Source organism: Notamacropus eugenii, chromosome 7 (genome assembly GCF_028372415.1).
Source record: "Notamacropus eugenii isolate mMacEug1 chromosome 7, mMacEug1.pri_v2, whole genome shotgun sequence".
NCBI lineage: Eukaryota > Metazoa > Chordata > Mammalia > Diprotodontia > Macropodidae > Notamacropus > Notamacropus eugenii.
The window spans coordinates 147,397,146-147,417,732 of NC_092878.1; the positions used below are offsets into that span (position 1 = coordinate 147,397,146).

The window sequence follows — 20,587 nt, forward strand, 5'->3', positions numbered from 1 at the left end:
AAGGAATACAAAAGGGAACTAAGTGGGGAAAATTAAAGAGAAGGAGGGAAAGATAGGTGAGGGAGTAGTCGGAAGCAAAACAAACTCTAACCTTGGAGGAGAAAATGAGAAAAGGGAATTCAAAGTGGAAGTAGAAAGGATCAAGATTACTGGATGGTAAGAAGCAATGTGGTGAGCATCTTTCCAATGTGGTGATCATCTTACTCCAAACAAATTTAGAAAATGGACCAGAATGAATCCTGATCGAGAAATTCAGAAGAAGAAGAAAAGGCACACTGAGTTATTTCTCTAGTCCAGCTCAGAATAGAAAGATGGAGAAGTATGCAGACACTGAGGTTGGGTCAGGCCAGGCCTAGCAAGAGGACAAGAAGAGATCCCAGACTCATTCTGGGGCACTCTGAACCCAAGGTACTGCAACAATGGCAACTGTTAATCGGCAGCTTTGTGACCAACAACCCAGTTCTGGGTCACAAATGCAAGGCAGAGTCAGAAGAGAACCTGAGCATTTTGGTGATATTGTGGGGTAGGGAGGTCCTGGGTAATGTACAAGGAAAAGGAAGTAATTCAAAAGTCAGCAATTGTGATGTCACTAAGACCACAAGCTCAGAGCAGGGCTTCATTGTTAGCTTCTAGCCCAACCTAGAACAAGGAATCACTGAGGAGAACCTATACTTCTGTCAGTCTGAACCAACAGAACTTTCCAGTTAGCTGATAAGGGCAGAGGCCAGCAGTGTCTATTCTTGCAGAGACCCAAACCAAAATCACAAATTTACAGTGCTCACTTCAGATAGGAGAGGTCAGCAAGCTGACTTAGACCTGGATCAGATCACTATGGGAGTACTAAAAAGTTGCCCATCCTCAACCTATCCCTGAGACACTGAGAATGCCACAAAATTCAATACTCCCCCAAAACAGCAACAAAACCTGCCCAGACCTTCACTCTAGAAGTGCCTCAGAGCTTTGCCTACTATCATATCCAAAGAGAACAATACTTAGGGAAGGGTAGTGGTAGAAGGAAATGGAAGAGAAGGGTAAAGGAAATTATCTCACATATGTAGGGTACCAGTAGACATTGGAGTAAAAGGATTGATTGACATCTGAACTCTCAAAAGAAGGAAGAATACACACACAAGCACACACACACATACACACATGTGCACACACATACACACACAGTTGAATAAATAAATACATTTCACTCAGAGAAACGGGAAGAAAAGAGGGGAAGGGGAGAGAGAGGAATTAGAGGAAAATCAGATTAAGTGATGAATTAGTCCTAAGGATATACAAAAATAATTATAGTTCTTTTTGAGGTGGCTGGCAAATGGGAGTCTAAGGGGGAAACCTACAAATTGAGCAATAGATGACTAAGTTATGGAATGGAATGGAATACTATTTTGCTGAACTCCTGTCAACATACTGACGAAACAAGATTCCAGATGACCAATGAGGAAATGGGCTACCCACCTTCATGTCTTTAAGAGGTAATTCAAAAGAAAAACAAAGAATAAAAATCTATATCAGGGATCAGGCAAAGGAGAGAGAAGTGGGACAACCCAAGAGAAAGTGATTGCTTCAGATCTAGAACTCTATCATTAGGCAAACTCCTCTTTCGCCACCTTCTTTTTTAGAAAGAAGGAGACCAAGAGAAACAAAAATACAAGAGGGAAACTTGGAGGCACAAGCACTATTAACAATCATAACTGTGAGCATGAATGGAATAAACTCATCCACAAAATGGAAGTAACTAGGAGAATGCATTGGGAAGCAAGAGTCCAACAACATATTGTTTTCAAGAAACACATTCAAAATATAAAGATCCACATGCAGTTAAAAGCAAGAGACTAGAACACAATCTGTTACTGTTTAAGCAAACTCAAGGGGACAGAAAGGAGTTGACATATATCTCAGCAATGTAACTCACCTTTACAAAAATTCTCTGTAGAAAGAGATAGAAAGACTGAGAAAGAGAGAAAAAAAGATGCTTTTGTAAATTTCTCAACCAAAGCCATTTTTAGTGAATTTATAAGGTTTAAGAAAAAAGAAAAATTCCATATTCACAATCAAACGTAATTCCATGGACCAGGTAAAGTTCAGTTTTGATTCACCAAATAGAATATTAGTCACATAAGATGTGTATCTTTGAGAAACATTTTCCTAAACTATCTGATCCAGTCAAAGTCAGTCATAGATAATAACTTTAATTACCTTAAGGTAGTCCTCTTCTAACCCTAGTTCACCCTCCAAACACATTTTTCTCTCAGAAAATGGGTAGGCCTTTAATAAGAATGATACAAAAGAATTTCAGGACAGAATATTACATGTGAACTGATGGTTGAAGAACTGCTAATGTTGCTCATTCAGGGTGACCAAGTACTTCAGATTAAATTATGTATTGTCCTAATAATATTTCATAATATGTAGCCTAAAGAAAAAAGGTGTGTGGGGAAGAGCAGAAGTCATTATTCTGCTTCCATATTATTATGTTTCCTGAGACATCTATGACCCACAACTAATATCTTTATTTGCTTTACATCCTCATATTACATGTTTTCCACTCGTCAGTTTATAGTCAACTAAAAATCCAGGTTTTTCTTCCTCAAAAATGTTAAGATATATATCACCTCTCCACCCCATATATCACCCAGTTAGTAAGTCAACAAGCATTTATTGTTTCCTATGTGGGAGCAGTGTGCTAAGTGCTGGAAATTCAAATACAAGTGAAAAGAAAGACAACCCCTGCCCAAAGAAGAAAACACATAAAAGGAATCTAAAAAGCACAGGAGGGGAGGGAGACATAGAGAGAGAATGATGAAGAAATCCAGAAGAATGTCTTCTGGTGGGACATGATAGGATAGCTGTCCAGAGTTCTGTCTTTAAGTAGAGATTCTGAGAGAAGCCTCCCTCTGTTTGTATGGAGGCAGCAGCCCCAGGGCAGGTAGTTCTCTGAGGTTTGAGTTCCAAGGTTGATGCAATTTTCCAGGATGAAGAAATTTCTGAAACCTGATAAAGAACTCCAGAGGAATGCTACTAGGTGGTAAATTAAGACATATTGGCCTGGACCCCACCCTCTATTTGTACAATTCTAAAATAATCAATGACAAAACTAAATTCAAGACTTTGTATTAATTTATATTTGATTATATCTTGTTAGATTTATCCCATTATTCCAGTCTATCAAGAGTTTTCAGGATCCTAATTTAATATATTAGTGTAGAGGTGGGTGATTTGTGGAGCTAGATTATGCTCTTTTACCCATAAACATTCTGCAAGTCCATATAGGTATGTCTAGAAGTGGCTCACAGGGAGATTAGAATAGATCTCTCTAGTGTCCCCTACCCCACTTTTCCCTAAGAGGGACTTTGATCCCCGACAGAAGAAGCCAGCAGTTGAAGCCAGAGGCTGACCATTCTACTCTTCTCTGAGGAAGGGGTACTAGGCAAGACATACCTCTATGCTCCTTCAAATATTGCTAATCTAGAAAAAAGTTTTACATTCAAGCTATACTCCTGATTGTTATCTCTAAATGAGAAAGGGAAGTCCTAAGCTATATATCCAAGGCTTGACTATCTTCCAAACAAATGTCAGTCCTACAATGAACACTTGTAGCAAATAGTAAGTGAACCCACTTATTCAAGTTGATTCCAAAGTAGAAATCAGAGAAAGTATACATATGAGAATATATACCAAACATTATGCAAAGTATACATTTGAGAATATCTATCAAATAATACACAAAATACAAGAATGAATGAGCTCTCCAATTGGGAGTAAGAAAACTCAGCTCAGCTGAGAGACAGAGACAAAGATGGGAGAGGGATGGAGAGACAGAAAGAGACACAGAAGAGAGAGAAGGGATGGAAAGAGTAGAGAAGAAGAGAAAGTGAGAGAGAGAGAGAGAGAGAGAGAGAGAGAGAGAGAGAGAGAGAGAGAGAGAGAGAGAGAGAGAGAAGCTCAATTGCAATTCTCATTCAAGGGAAAATTACCCAAAGTCTAGTATGTAGTAAGCTGGAAATAGGGACATAATCAAAATGTTGGCCTCTTCTCAGAGTTTCCCTTCAGGTATTTAAAGAGAAACTGAAATGTTGTGATAATTTTAAATATTATATTGTTTGGTGTTGTTGTTTGATTATAGTTTGATTATATGATGTCATATAATGATAAGACTCCAATACAGAATAGCTTAGACTAGGTAGTCTTAATGATTGGATGAACTCTTGATATACAAGACAGGAGTCTTGAGGCATTTGCCTTCTGCTGCCTTAAGTTAACAATAGACTCTCTCACCAGTTTGTGGTCCTGATAAAGAAATTCTCCCTACCAGTATTACACCACTACTCCCATCACAGCACACCACCACCCCTGCCTGATATAGGTTGGAAACCATGAGAACTTATATCACTTCTGGGACTGATGCTTCCTACTAAATCTGGCACCAGTTACCAGATCTCAACCCACCCCCTTCTCAGTGGATAGAATCTTGCCATTGTACCCTAACTTTGAGCCTCTTTCCTCCCCAGGACACAGCACAGCTCCCTCATCCTCAGACTGGGGTGAGTTTATTGCACATGAGGACAAACCTGTCTGTCTCTGTTGCGTACAGTATGTATAGATTTCTCCAAATCAATAATAATGGAAATGAAAACTAAAAAAAACAAAACAAAACAAAACAAAAATCTTCTAACCTTTCTCTATACCTGGAAAATTGGCAAAAAGGACAAAAGACAGAAATGATCCGTGTTAGAAGGGTTGAAAGAAGATGGACACAGTAATATTGTGAATTCCAAATATCCTAAAGAATAATTTGAAATTGTACTTTAAAAAGTGATTAAAATATCCATTCCCTTTGGCCTAGAGATCCCTATGCATGACATATACCAAAGTGATCAAAACAAGACAGAAATGTCCCAAACCCAGCAAAAACTGCATATTTGTGATGGAAAATAACTGGAAGTAATGTAGTACGCCAACAACGGAAGATGGGTTAAACCAGCTGTGATACATAAATATTTCCATGCCATAACAAACAGAACTAAATAAGATTTCAGAAAATCATGGGGCAATATTTATGAATTGATTTACAGATAAGCAATCAGAACCACAAAGAAGAAAAAAATGCACAAAAGCTACAGCTATGTAAATAAAAACAACAAAAATTAAATTAATTTTTAAAGGATTATCAATGTTATTAGTATTTCCTTTTTTTCTGCTTGAGAAATTTAATTATTTATTTTTCTTATTTATGTTTATTTATTTATTATTAGTTTTCAACATTCATTTCCACAAAATTTTAAGTTCCAAATTTCCTCCCCATTTCTCCCCTCCTCCCACCTGAAAACACCATGCATTCTGATTACAGCTTTTCCCAGTCTGCCCTCCCTTATCACATGGTTCCCTTCCCTTCTCCCCATCTTCTCTGTTTTCTTGTAGGGCAAAAGAGACTTCTATACCCCATTACCTGTATTTCTTATTTTCCAGTTGCATGTAAAAACAGTTCTCAACATTCGTTCCTAAAACTTTGAATTCCAACTTCTCTCCCTTCTTCCCTCCCCACGCATCCCTACTGAGAAGGCAAACAATTCAATATAGGCTATATATGTAGTTTTGCAAAAGTCTTCCTTAATAGTCATGTTGCATAAGACTAACTATATTTCCCTCCATCCTATCCTGCCCCCCATTTATCCTACTCTCTCTTTTGACTTTGTCCCTCCCCAAAAGTGTTTGCTTCTAATTGTTCCCTCCTCCCATTTACCCTCCCTTCAATAATTCCCCCACCCCACTTACCCCCTTCTCCCCTACTTTCCTGTGGTGTAAGATTGGTTTTAAGACCAAATTGAGTGAGCATGTTATTCCCTCCTTAAGCCAAATGTGATGAGAATAAGCATCATTTTTCCCTCTCACCTCCCCCCTTTTCTCCTCCATTGAAAATACTTTTTCTTGCTTCTTTTATGAGAGATAATTTGCCCCATTCCATTTCTCCCTTTCTCCTCCAAATATATTCATCTCTCACTCCTTGATTTTATTTTTTTAGATATCATCCCTTCTTATTCGACTCACCCTGTGCTCTGTGTGTGTGTGTGTGTGTGTGTGTGTGTGTAGTCCCTCCAGCTACCCAAATACTGCGAAAAGTTTCAAGAGTTACAAATATTATCTTTCCATGTAGCAATGTAAACAGTTCAACTTTAGAAAGTCCCTTATGATTTCTCTTTCCTGTTTAGCTTTTCATGATTCTTGTGTGTGAAAGTCAAATTTTCTATTCAGCTCTGGTCTTTTCATCAACAATGCTTGAAAGTCCTCTATTTCACTGACAACTTTTTCCTCTGAAGTACTATACTCAGTTTTGCTGGGTAGGTGATTCTTGGTTTTAATCCTCATTCCTTTGACTTCTGGAATACCATATTCCAAGCCCTTTGATCCTTTAATGTAGAAGCTGCTAGATCTTTTGTTATCCTGATTGTATTTCCACAATACTCAAATTGTTTCTTTCTGGCTGCTTGCAATATTTTCTCCTTGACCTGGCAACTCTGGAATTTGGTTACAATATTCTTAGGAGTCGTTCTTTTCAGATCTCTTTCAGGAGGTCATCAGTGGATTCTTTCAATATTTATTTTGCCCTCTGGTTCTTGAATATCAGGGAAGTTTTCCTTGATAATTTCATGAAAGATGTCTAGGCTTTTTTTTATCATGGCATAATTTTTAAATTGTCTCTCCTGGATCTAATTTCCAGCTCAGTTGTTTTTTCAATGAGATATTTCACATTGTCTTCAATTTTTTCATTCTTTTCATTTTGTTTTGTGATTTCTTGGTTTCTGATAAAGTCATTAGTTTCCACCTGCTCCATTCTAATTTTTGAAGAACTATTTTCTTCAGTGAGCTTTTGAACCTCCTTTTCTGTTTGGCTAATTCTGCTTCTTAAAGCATTCTTCTCCTCATTGACTTTTTGGACATTTTTGTCAATTTGATTAGCCTATTTTTAAAGGTGTCATTTTCTTCAGCAATTTTTGGCTCTCCTTTAGCGAGCTGTTGACTCACTTTTCATGATTTTCTTGTATTGCTCTCATTTCTCTTCCCAATTTTTCCTCCACCTCTCTTACTTTATTTTCAAAATCTTTTTTGAGCTCTTCCATGGCCTGAGACCATTGCATATTTATTTTGGAAGTTTGGTATTCAGAGGCCTTGACTTTTAAGTCTTACTCTGATGGTATGCATTGTTCTTCCTCATCTGAAAGGATGGAAGACAATACCTGTTCACCAAGAAAACAGCCTTACATAGTCTTATTTTTTTTCAATTTTGGGGGCATTTTCTGAGTCAGTTACCTGACTTTTGAGTGCTTTGTCAAGAGGGGTGTATACTCTAGGGTCTGTAAGTTCTCAGCTCCTCCAAAGTGGCACAATCAAAGGAAAGGAGTTTACTTAGTAACCATAGGCACACTGTTCTACCCAGGATCTGACTGCAGGATTCCCTCTCCAGATCCTCCACCAGCACTCTTCCTCAACCCAGGAAAGCCACTCAGGGTTGAGATCCAGATCAGCAGCTCACTTCCCCCAGGGTCTTTAGGCAGAGGGCTCCAAAAATGGATGCTGCACCTGCAGTGATTGCTGCTGGCGGATCCAGACCATGTTCCTTTCTCACTTTAGTGAAAGAGCTTTCTCGTTGATCTTTGAAACTGTCTTTGGCATTTGTGGTTGAGCAGCCTGGGAACTGCTGCTCCCAGTTAATTTAAAAAACTAATTTTTTAAAAAGCATACATAACTGATCATCATAATTACAATGACTAATCTTGGCCCTTGAGAAGATGTGATTAAAATCTGTCTCCTTTCCCTTCCTGTAGAAATAGGGGAATATGACTGTGGAATATGTTATATTCTAACCCATACTCCAGTCAGTTGGATTGGTTGACTTTTTGACTTGCTGACTTTTTTTATCCTTGTTATAGAGGATGTTACTGGTTAGTGGAGAGGGAATAGTTACATTAGAAATCATAATAATAACAGTAGTCAGCATGTTAAGGTTTGAAAAGTGCTTTACAAACATTATCTCACACTAGCCTAGGAGATGGGTAAATATTATCCTCACTTTGTGGATGAGGAAACTGAGGCAGACAGAGGTTAAGTGACTTTATCAGGGCCATGCAACTAGTAAGAATCTGATTTCAGGTTTGAACTCAAATATTCCCAATGCCAGATCAGTCAGGTCCTATCCACAATACCACCTAGTTTCCCATTAGAAAATGAATGTGCTGTTAAAAGAAAATATAAACATATACACATATATATTCATAAAAATAAAATGTTAATAAAGTAAATCTTAAAATAATTTTATAGAATTTATGATTTAAAGAATCTACCTTTTAAAAAAAATCAAAATAACATTTGCCTTTTTTCTCCAGTCTTCTAGTGATTTCCTGACATGAGGGATAATAAACTACAAGCTTTTTTTTCAGAATTGTTGAAGTCCAAATCTTTCTCTTCAGGGAAGTAATACAATGAGCAACATTGAAAGCAGAGTGTCAATAGAATTTCATAGAAACATGTTTCTAACAACAATCTTTTAACAGTGGGAAAAATACCAAACTGGAAGTGGAAAGACTGGAGATCCACTACTGATTCTCCCATTAACTTGAGCTACATCATCTTGAATGAATAATTTTCTTCTCTTTCAATTTCTCCATTTGTAAAGTTGGAGAACTGACGTCTATTTCTTTGGTTCTTCCAACTCTAACTTCCTAATTCTTCTTGACTCACTCAATTATAAATTCCTTACAAACTAACTTCTACTCAAGGAATCAATTGAATAATCCACTTGGTTGGGTGCTTAGTGGGTTACTGGTGCCCTCTGAAAGAGCTATTTCAGCACAACTTGAGGTGTGCAGAAGCTGAACGTTTGGAAGTATTCTGAGTAGACAATTTTTCAAGAAGTCAGCTGTTTAGGCAGAATCCACTTTATCCATAGTATGCTTTATTTTCCAATATTTAAACTATGGGAAGCTAAGAGACACTGGATAAAGCACTGGTCCTGGAATCAGAAAGATCTGAGTTCAAAACCAGCCTCAGACATTTAATAGCCATATGACCCTGGGCAAGTTACTTAAACTGTATTTTTTCTTAATTTTCTCAATTAAAAACCAAGCTAATAATAGCACCTGCCTCCCAGGGTTGTTGTGAGGATCAAAGGAGATAATATTTGTAAAGTGCTGGAACTCATTATTTTTCCCCTTAAATTCTCCCCAACTCCTACTTTCCCCATTACTATAGAGAGCAATGCCATCCTTTCAGCACCTCAGGCTTGAAACCTAGGAATCATCCTGAACTATCTCACTATCTCTTACCCCACTGCCCATAAACCATGTGTTGCCAGGTTTGTGGATTTCACCTTTGCAATATCTCTCTAATATCCTCCCTTTTTCTTCTCTGACCATCCCATCAATCTAGTTCAGGCCCTCATCATGTCATATTTGGACTATTGCAATATTGGTAGGTCTGCCTTCTTTAAGTCTACCCATTCCAATCCATCTTCCATTTAGCCACCAAAGTAATTTTCCTAAATCACACATCCAACCATGTCCTTCCCCTACTCAATAAATTCCAGTGGCTCCCTATTGCCTCCAGGATCAAATATAAAATGCTGTTTGGACTTCAAACCCCCTCCTAACCTAGCCCCCTTCTCTCTTTCCAGGTAAAACATATACCCTTCAGTCCTCTAATTCTGTTCCACAAACAAGACACTCTTAACTCTTGGCTTTGGGTACTTTCACTGACTGTCCCTCATGCCTGAAATGGTTATCCTCTTCAGCTCTACCTAATTATCTCTGTGACTTCCTTTAAGTCTCAACCAAAATCCCATCTTTTACTGAAAGCCTTTCCCAATCCCTCTTAATTCCAGTGACTTCTCTCTGTTAATTATGTCCTATTTATCCTGGACATGGCTTGCTTTGCATATATTCTCACTTTACATGTTGTCTCTCCCATTAGATTATAAGCTTCTTGTAAGAAAGAAACATGTAATTGGGGAAAAAATAAAATATTATTTTAAAAAATTTATATCGGTGACAATAAGCATTCATTAAGCATGAAGAATATCCCAACCCCAATGCTATGTGGTAGGAATACAAAGTCAAAAATGAACACAGTCCTTGCCTTGCTTTCAAAGAACTTACACTGTTTTGGAAGGAAACAACGCATGCAGAGTATAGATATAAAACAGATAAAAATTAAACTTAAAATAATTTAGGGAAGTAGACAAGAAAATTCTCATGTAGGAAATGATATGAGCTGGAAAGCAAAATGATCAGACCAGAGCTTCAGGAACATTATGGCAACTATCTGGAGAAAGGTTATAGCAGAGACTTGAGTCTGGGTGTTAACTAATGGGCTATTGCAATAATGTAGACTTAATCAGATAAGGGAATGAACTAGAGGATGATCACAGATAAATTATTTCATGAGAGTTGATGATATCACAAAAGGGAGAGTGAATTAGAGAGAAGAGGGTCCAGGATCAAGGTTTGAGCATCTATTGTATGGCAGCCAGAGGAATCCTGCTACTTAGAGTAAATGGTTAGATTTTCAGTGTATTTACTTACACCTTGGAAATCAGAAAATGCTACAAATCCAGGTTTTATTTATTGTTTTGTTGAATATCTCAACTTAAGAAAGTTGTGGAGAAACTGTCAATTATACCGATTAAACTTTAAAATGTGAGTACTTTATTTTTCTCCCGGGGAGCTTTGTGTTATACATTTACCAGCACACCTCTGGGGGATACCCACAATTAAGAGGTGATTTAAATTTGATGGTCTAAAAACAGATCAAGAGCAATCAGTCAGGCACATGGCAGTAGAGCCAAGAAGAAAGGATTTATTAAGTACTCTCTATGGGTCAGACACTACGTAAAATGCTTTACAAATATTCTTCTCCTTCTTCTTCTTCTCCTTTGTCTCCTCCTTCTTCTCCTTCTTTTTCTTCTTCATCTTTATCATCTTCTTCTTCTTCTTCATTCTCCAAGAGGACCAATGCCATCAGGATGGTGATGTCTTAACTTATAAGTGAATTGGATTTAAGTGAGGCAGAACTGTGCAAAGTCATCAGCCCCCTTCTCTCACCCAGAGTCATGGGAGTCCAGTGATAAAACACAGGTCTATAGGTAAAGATGACTGGCCATGACCCGGGATGCAGTGGGAGATCATGATCCTTTTAAGCTCAGGATTTTTCAGTTCTCAGTTTGTCTGAGTCTATGCCTATTCAATAATTATAGGCTATGTAAGAATTAGATAGCCTAGTTTGCCTTCACAAAGAATCAGCCTGGGAAGGGAAGCCCCTCAGAGTTTCTGGACAAAACAAAAGAGTTACTATTTGTACTCACTCTGAGTGATCAAAACTCAACAATGGGAAATGACGATACAAATATTATCTCATTTGATCCTTATTACCACCCTGATTGCTATGCACTATTATTATCCCCATTTTACAGCTGAAGAAATTGAGGCAGGCAGAGGTTAAGTGACTTTCCCAGGGTCACACAGTTAAGTGTCAGAGGCCATATTTGAACTCAGGTCTTCCTGACTCCAGATCCAGTATTTAAGGCACTGCACCACCTAACTGCCAAGTTTCATGATGAAAACCCAGAGCAGAAAGAATATGCAGGAAGAGGGGTTGTTTAAGGTGTAAAATGCTGCAAAGGAGTCAAAGATGGATGAGTCCCAAGAAAAGGACATAGGACTGGCAATTCAGAAATCATTAGAATAGTTTCAGGAGAAAGATGAGTTCAGAAGCCATATTGCATGGACTGAGAAATAAATAACAACAAGGGAAGTAATGGAAATGAATGGAAAAGTTGAGTACTCTAGATCTAGAATTAGAAGGAACCTCAGAATCCACCTAATTCAGCCCCTTCATTTTCACAGATGAGAACACTTAGACCCAAAGGGGTTAAATGACTTGCCCAAGGTCATAAAAGCAATTATGATCAGAAATGAGATTTGAACCCAGATCTTCTCCAAAATAAGAACCCTTTCTACTACATCTGCTTTGGATCTCTGTAGGGAACAAGGAATAAGTCAGTAAATAGCAAGATATTAAGGATGAAAAGGAAAGAAGATATTTAGGAGGACAATCAGATGAAGGAGATGTGCAGGACCAAGATGATTAAAGTGACCCCTAGAGGAAAGGCCTCATCTTCATCAGACACTGGAGAAAAGGGAAAATGCATTTGATGTCAAAGGGACTTGAGATATAGGGAAGGGGAGAAGAGGGTGCTAACTGCATGAAGCAAAATCTTTAGCAGAAAGGAAGGAGAAAAAGTAATATGGGAATCAAAAAAGTCAAATTTATTTTTAAAAATTGTGTTTATATAAATGGTAATTATCATCCAGAAGAATATTTGTGCAACTTGACACTAATTTAAAATACTCCATACTCCGTTAAATAAAAAAATAAAAAATTTAAAGAATAATTTATGGGAAGGGGGATGTATTACAGCTTACTGTTTCGATGGTAACTTTGTAGTATCCAAAATAAAGCTGTATACTTTATCTAATTTTAGATGGAGGAAAGGAAGCAAACATATCAAAGGAAACAAAAAAAAAATAAGCATTTGTGTAGATAGACAAAAACAACCTTTAATTTAATACTAGCAGTTTTCTAAATGCATTTCCCAGAAATATAATCCAACTATTTAATAGGAGCCCCAGCCTTGAGGGGCTGAAGTAGAGGTTATGCTCTGGCTTCTAAATATTAGTTATTAGAAAAATAAACACATTTTTAAAAGGCTTTTTCAGGAAACACAAGGAAATTATTCCAATGTCATCAAACATGCTCTGACATATCAGGAGTCATCCAGTCTCTACAGTTAATAGAAATGTTGATTTTTTTTTTTTATTTCAGCAGCTATTATCATACTGAACATTATGAGGTCAATAAGGGGGGAGATGAGGAAAACCTTACTTTTGTACATGCAGCAATTGCTTGATTTCCTATTTATCTTGAATAATAGGAAATTCTGCAATGACCCTTTCATGTCTGAGAACTGAATTATTAAATAAATGACTCTGGAGCCAGGCGGCCATGGGCCTGTCATGTAGCTCTTTGCATGCACTCACGATGCAAATTCAGTTTGATGGATGAAACTGCCATAGTAGGTCCTCACAGAGATCTTTGTTAGCCTTATTTCATTTCTGTCAGATATTATCTCTGTTACTCAGCTCTGCTCAGGAAAAAATTTTAGGGTAACTGTATAGAAAACATGAACAATTATTTTTAAAAGGGCACATCTCTTTTGTTTAAAAAAAAAAGAATAAACCAAAGGTGGCAAATTCTCTTTGTATTTTAGGGAATTAAAACTATACATATGAAGCATACTTTCAGATTCAGGTTTAACTAGACATACATTCAGATGCATAATCATTTTCCAAGATGAGAACATAAAGCCACCAAACACCAACATTAAGAACTTTGATTTTTTGCCGGTTTTTTGTTTTTGTTTTAGTTTTTGTTTTTTGTTTTTTTGGTTTTTTTTGCCATTTCCCCTTCTAAACAATGAGATCACTGGTTCATCTTGCTGAGTTTTCAACCTCCTAACTGACCATGGTTTCATGGAGTCCACTGATAACATCTATTGTTCTGCGTTCTACTTATGCTCCCCATCTGCCATCTCCCATTCCAGTAAATGGTTTCTAGGGTATTGGCCACTCCCAACCCTCTGTAGACATCTTCTGTAGTTAGGTGAGAATCTGAATGCTAATTCTTTCTATTGTGTACTGAACTGCTGCAAGCTTCTGTCTTCACTCTGTTGGACCAACAGTCCAAGGTGTATATTGTCATGGATATCACCATAGATAGCCCCAAGTCTTTCAGATCACCCCATCATTAGTCAGCGCTGTGTGAATGCAAATAAATAATAATCGTCAATAATCCTGGACCATCTCCAGTCATCCTGAGGAATATCAGATCACCTAATTCAGATGACTCTGGAGAAGAAGTGAGGCTGGTGACCTGCACAGCCCTCCTTCACTCAAAATAAAGTCAAGTGCAAGTCATGTCATCATTTCTCTGATGGCATGGTCTTCTTTGGCAACAAAAAATGATCACAAACCCTAAGAAGATATGTAATATAAAACTCAAATTCTAGATGATCATTTTGGTCTTAAAAATGAATGAAATACAATTAATTAACGATCTATTGAGTGCTATGAATTAAGATCTGGGAATGCAAACAGAAAAGAAAGGCAATCCCTGCTATCAAGGAGCTCACATTCTAATGAGAGAAATAATACATATGGAAGGTTCAACTAACAGTCAGATGGAAAAGTCTCGAGATCTTCAGGGTGCAGTAGCAAAGCAAATGGTAATGCTTCCTCTTTAATGGCATTTCCATTGATAAAATCATAACAGTTTCTGATGCTGTGCCATTTGATGGTGCCAAAGACATTAGTGGCTAGTACTTTCTCTTCTAGGTCTTCAGGCAATGTAGCTGTAGCACCTATAGGAGCAGTTGCCAAGTTGCATGTCCACAAGAGTTGCTTCGCAAAATAATGGCTGAGGACACCGAGATACAAACAATGCTGTTCTTGAGGCTCTTGGGTTCAGGGTCCTTGTTTGTCTTTATTCAGGTCTGAGGGAAAATGGTAGCCAGTGGAGTGGTGGTAATGATGATCTGACTTGACTAGTACATGTTGTCTCCTGTATCTTCTTGTTTCAGCAACGCTGTCTTCTTGCTCTGTGCATGGTAGATGGCACTTGGTAAAGATCTCTGATTAACAGATACTACTATATAAATCTTCTCTTACTGATATAGACATTTCAAAGTAGGGAAAAACTACCTAAAAGGGAAATCTAAAGCCATGTTCATTTGTGTGTCTGTCTTTGTGTTTGCTGCTAAAATATATGCAATAACAGAAAGAACATGGAGTAGGAGAGAAAAAGACAATTATCTTCTTTAGTTTTTGTACTTACTTGGATTCATTTACATACCAAGCTAGAGAGGATCTTGAGAGTAAGATGCACTTTGAATCTCAGTTTCCATGCAACTCTCCTGGATTTTTTTTCTTCTTTGGTTTGTTTTTTAGTAGAATGCTCTAAAATGTATTTGGGGAACAGAAAATGTCCATGAGGGATGAACAATTTGTTTTTTCAATCAGCAATTGATTTTCAATCAATCAATCAATCAGATTTTTCAATTGGTTTTTCTTCCTCCTATTTCCCCTACTCAATTAGAAAGAGACACAAATCCCTTATTAAATATGTATTGTCATCTTGAAGCAGAGAGATTCATAGAGAGTAAGTGAAAGGAGCTGCAGCAGAATCTATTATGCTTCAGCTAATATAAAAAAAAAGCAGGGGTAACAATACTGATCTCAGACAAAGTAAAAACAAAAATAGATTTAATTAAAAGAGATAAGAAAGGAAACTATAACTTGCTAAAAATGTATCATAGACAGTGAAGTAATACCAATACTAAACATAGATGCACCAAGTGGTATAGCATCCAAATTCTTAAAGAAGGTAAGTGAGTTATAGGAAGAAATAGACAGCAAAACTATACTAGTGAGAGACTTCAACTATCTCCTCTCAAAAATTGATAAATTCAACAAAAAAAAGAAAGACATCAAGGAGATAAGTAGAATACTAAGAAAATTAGGTATGACAGGCCTTGGGCACTACTTAGACATAAAGGATGACACCATAAGCAAATTAGAAGAACAAGGAATAGTCTACCTGTCAGATTTATGGGGAGGAGACAAATTCATGACCAAGCAAGAGACAGAGAGTATTATTAAGTGTAAAACAGCTAATTTTAATTGCATTAAATTAAAAAAACTTTTGTACAAACAAAACCAATACAACCAAAATTAAAAGTAAAACAGAAAAGTGGAAAACAATCTCTATAGCAAGTGTCTCTGATAAAGGTCTCATTTCTCAAATATATAGAGAACTGAGTCAAATTTCAAAGAATACAAGCCGTTCCCCAATTGATGAATGACCAAAGAATATGAGGCAGTTTTCATATGAAGAAATCAAAGATATCTCTAGGCATATGAAGAAGTGCTCTAAGACATTTTTTATTACAGAAATACAAATCTGACAAAAAAAAAGAAAATTAAAAATGTTGGAGAGGATGTAGGAAAATTGGGACATGAATACATTGTTGGTGAAGTTCTGAACTGATCCAACCATTTGGGGGAGCAATTTGGAATTATACACAAAGGGTAACCAAACTGTGCATAATGTTTGATCGAGCAATACCATTACACAGTTTGTAACCTAAAGAGATTATTAAAAATGGGAAAGGACCAACATGTGTAAAAGTATTTATAGCAATCCTTTTGGTGGTGGCAAAATATTGGAAATTTATGGGATTCCTATCAACTGGGGAATGAATGAACAAGCTGTGATATGTGAATGTAATGGAATGCTATTGCACAACAAGAAATGATGAACAGGAAGATTTTAGAAAAAACCTGGCAAGACGTGTATGAACTGATGAAAAGTGAAATGAGCAGAACCAGGAAAACATTGTGCACAGAATCAGTATCGCTTTGTGATGATCAAGTATGAATGACTCATCTCTTCTCAATAACACAATGATCCAAGACAAATACAAAGGATTCATGAAGGAAAATGCCATCTATATCCAGATAAAGAATTTATGGACTCAATGAAGCATATTATTTTCATTTACTTTATTTTTTGTGAGTTTTTTCTTCTGTTTCCTCTTTCACAACTGCGACTAATATGGAAATATTTTTACATGATAGAACATATATAAAAAATATCAAATTACCTACCATTTTCAGAAAAGGGGAGGGGAAAGCAGAAGAAAAATTTCGAACACAAAATCTTACAAAAATGAATGCTAAAAATGTTCTTGACATGTAACTGTGAAAAAATAAAATACTATTTAAAAATATGTATAGTTAAGCAAAACAAAGTCCCACATTGGCCATGTTCAAAAATATGTTTCATTCTGCATCTTGCCTCTATCAGCTGTCAGTAAATGGGCAGCAATTTCATCTCTTGTCCTCTGGAATATGCTTTATTATCTCATTGATCAGAATTCTTAAATCTTTCTAAGGTGTTTATTTTTATAAGGTGGTTATAGAAATTGTTCTCCTGGTTCTGCTCAGTTAACTTGGTATCAATTTATACAAGCCTTCTTGACTCTGAAACCATCTTTTTTTGCCATTTCTTACAGCCATAGTAATATTTCATTACATTTTATGCAATTTGTTCAGGCATTTCCCACTTGAAAGAAATTCCCTTAGCTCTTTGCCCTTACAAACAGAACTGATATACATTTTTCTACATGTAGAACCTTTACCCTCTTTATCTGATTTCTTTTGAGCATAAGGTTCATTGTGATATTACTGGATGGAAAGTTACAAGGAATTTCTAACATTAGGTCACATTTTTATCTAGTATATAGTCCCAGACAAAAGAAGTTAAAACAAAAGAGTTCATATTAACTTAGGAGAGTGTGCCTGGTTTTTCTGACAGTCTCTTAGCTGAATATGGTAATTTATGGACTTTGAGTAAAATTAAAGTATTGTGAAACTATGCTTACCAAGAAGAGAATTGTTAGCCTTAGCAGAAAAAATATCCAGCATGGACCACAAAAGCCTCAAAGATGATTTGTCATGCAGTAACCATAAAACCAAGAGGGAACTGACCTCCATAAGAACAGAATGACATGGTACCCAAAAGAGAGCAATATGATTACATCACCATATGTAATTAGTGGTCTTGCACCATCTGAAGTGTGAGTTGCCCTGGCCATGAGTGTGCGCTGGACATACATCTCTCCTACATATGTCCCTTCTAAACATGAGCCCTTGCCATGTGGACTCTTGACACATGCCTCTTCACATGTTCTTTTCAGCCACACATATTCGCTATATATAATGTCCTCTTTGCATGATTTCTGGTTACACATGTCTTCTATGTGCATATGCCCTTCCCAGAATTAGTAAAGTTTTGCTTTGTGTTCATCCTTTGTTGCTGAAGAAGTAAGGTAATAATTTGTGAAAGAATATACCCCATGTGTTCATGTTGTCAGAAGGCTTTTCTTGTCAATTTTATTGCTATGTTGTTTGATTGAATGCCTTTTCTGTAAATTAATGTTTCCTATGGCTGACAAAAGTAGGCATCTCTATGGGAGCTCGTGAGCTATGATTTTACGTGAATGCTGAGTCTCAGGGAACCTTCAACTTGTGGTAGTTTTTCTGGGTCTGCGTGAAAGACAAAGTACCAAGGTATACAAATGAAGAACCAAGAGGTATGAAGAGAAGGAATTGGCAAATACAGCCCACTTGTCAAATCCAGCTCACTACTGATTTTTTTTTTTTTTTTATGGCTCATGAGCTAAGAATGGATTTTACTCTTTTATATATCATGGAACTTTATTTTTTTAAAAATTCTCACCTGTAGGCTGTAGAAAAATAGGTAGCAGCCAGATTTAGCCAACCAACCTGTGATGCAGAAGTTCAGTGACAAAGTAGCAAATGGTTCCATATTTCATATCTTCTGATCCATAGACACTCCTACCAGACAGTAAAAGTCTTAGAGATGCTTCTTTAAAATTTACTACATTGCAGCATCAAATTTATACTTTTTGCTATAACTCCTAGATCCATAGATAGTGTTTACATAGTTATACGAAGCCAAAGTCTGCATGGACATCTAGCACAGTCTTACATATCCAATCAGTTTACCCCTCGTAACAGAATAAACTTTGGCAGTCCCTCAGATTCCAGTCATTTAAGACTACCTATCTCTGCATCTGACACATTCACATTTGTATTTATGTTAGATGTACCTTGTCCTTCAGGATTATTTGTAAATTTAAGTTGTACTTTGGTAATCTATTAATGTCTTTTCATAGGAGAATTTCAGCACGATGGAAATATGTCTTCCCAATAAAGCAAGAAGGCCTGTTTTGTTTTTATCACAATGTTTTCTGAACGGCACTGACCTGAAACCTTCTCCACATGGATCACATCTGAAATCTTCACTGTGGCATTTCACAAGGAAATGGCACCCTTGAAACACATAGGTGTGTGAGGACACACGTAGGAACACAAGTAAGTACACTCACAAACAAAACACTGTTTTTAATCGCCAAGGGCACTTTGGCACAATGTGAAGTGGTGGTTGTCAACATAAACAGATGGTCAAAGAAATGGGCAAACACTCCCAGTGAACTAGTTCCATAAATGAAGTTGTTGATTTCATTCTAAATGCCATACTTACTTAACCAGCTTTCAGACAAGATGATACATGTAGCCAGTTGGATTCAGTTCCCTGCCAGGCTCTGTGTTTTTATGACAAAATTAAAAGTCCACAGATGGAAAAACTCAAAGCTAATTCTTGCAGAGTTTGTTTAGTTAGAAAGAAAAAAGAATACCATATTGCTTCAAATTAAAGCCATGCCTATAAAATGAAGGGTTTTTAATTGGGGATGAAAAGGATAGGAAACAGCTTCAGGGAAAGCATATCTGTTTTTGGAAAAAGTGCCGTGCTTTATTTATTTAATTTATATCACAACTTTTCACTAAAGATGTCGAGGATTCTCAAAGCTCCCTCAGGTCCTGTTCTTACTTTTCAAATACCTTAGGGTTCTTTCTTGTATCCACTCTTCTGAATGACATGATGTTTCATCACTTCAGTAATGGTCTGAAGTATATCAGCCATGAAAAATAATCCATTCCTCAAATCCTGGGCTGCACCTGCCATCTAATCTCAGAAAGCAAAAGGAGAAACCCTCACACATGATTCACTGTGGGAAGAAGGCAAAATGAAAAAGGTCAAATGGATTGATATCCTGTTTATTAGAGAGTTTTCAGAGGCTGCTAGAACAAGCAGACTGATCCCTGGGGGAGTAAGTTATAAAAGAATCACTACGCTGTTTGCCAAGGTCACCCAGTTCCATTTCGTAAGATGGATCTTTAATGTTGATTTTATTTTAATACTCACTTAAGTTTGAATCACTGGGAGGATGGTGAGGCTCTTAACAATAATAGAGATGCTAGGAAAGGGGGAAAGTTTCAGGAGAAAAAGTACATAATGAGTTCCATTTGGGACATGTTGAGTTTGAAGTTTTTCTGGGACATCCAGTTTAAGATGTCAAACATGAGATTAGAGATCAGAAAAAATGTTAGGATAGGATAGAGGGAACTTAGAATTATCTGCATAGAGATGATGACTTGATTCATGGGAGCCTGTGAGATCACTAAGGGAAATAACATAGAGGGAGATGAGGAGAGGTCTCAGAGCCTCATGATTAGCAGTCATTATCTAGATAAGATCTAGCAAAGCAGACTGAGAAGGAACAATCAGACAGAAAAGAAAGATAATGTCACAAAAACCTTGAGAGAAGAAACATCAAAGAGAAGATTTGATGGTATCAAAGCCTGCTGGGAGGTCAAGAAATATAAGTCCTGAGGAAAGGACATTAAGTTTCTTGGAAACTGCATAGAGTAATTTCCTTTGAATAATGAGATCAGAAGCCAGAGTACAGGGTGTTTAGAAGAGAATTAATGAAGAGGAAGTAGACACTGGTTGTAGACAGCTTTCTCAAGAAGTTTAGTCCTGAAAG

General features: G+C 37.0%; 1 long non-coding RNA gene across 4 annotated transcripts in view; it reads right to left on the minus strand.

The window, feature by feature from the left end:
- Positions 1–20,587, minus strand: part of LOC140513669 (uncharacterized) — a 340,666-nt gene that overhangs the window by 35,738 nt on the left and 284,341 nt on the right. The window contains exons 9-10 of one of the 4 annotated variants that reach the window (XR_011970276.1): positions 14,968–15,071; positions 5,817–14,713 (exon numbers count right to left, since the gene is read on the minus strand). The exons of 2 other annotated variants lie outside the window; for them this stretch is intronic. This is a non-coding gene — a long non-coding RNA (uncharacterized lncRNA). Of the gene's footprint in view, positions 1–5,816; positions 14,714–14,967; positions 15,072–20,587 lie in introns of those variants that run through there. One more of the 4 variants, XR_011970275.1, reaches the window with a different exon arrangement.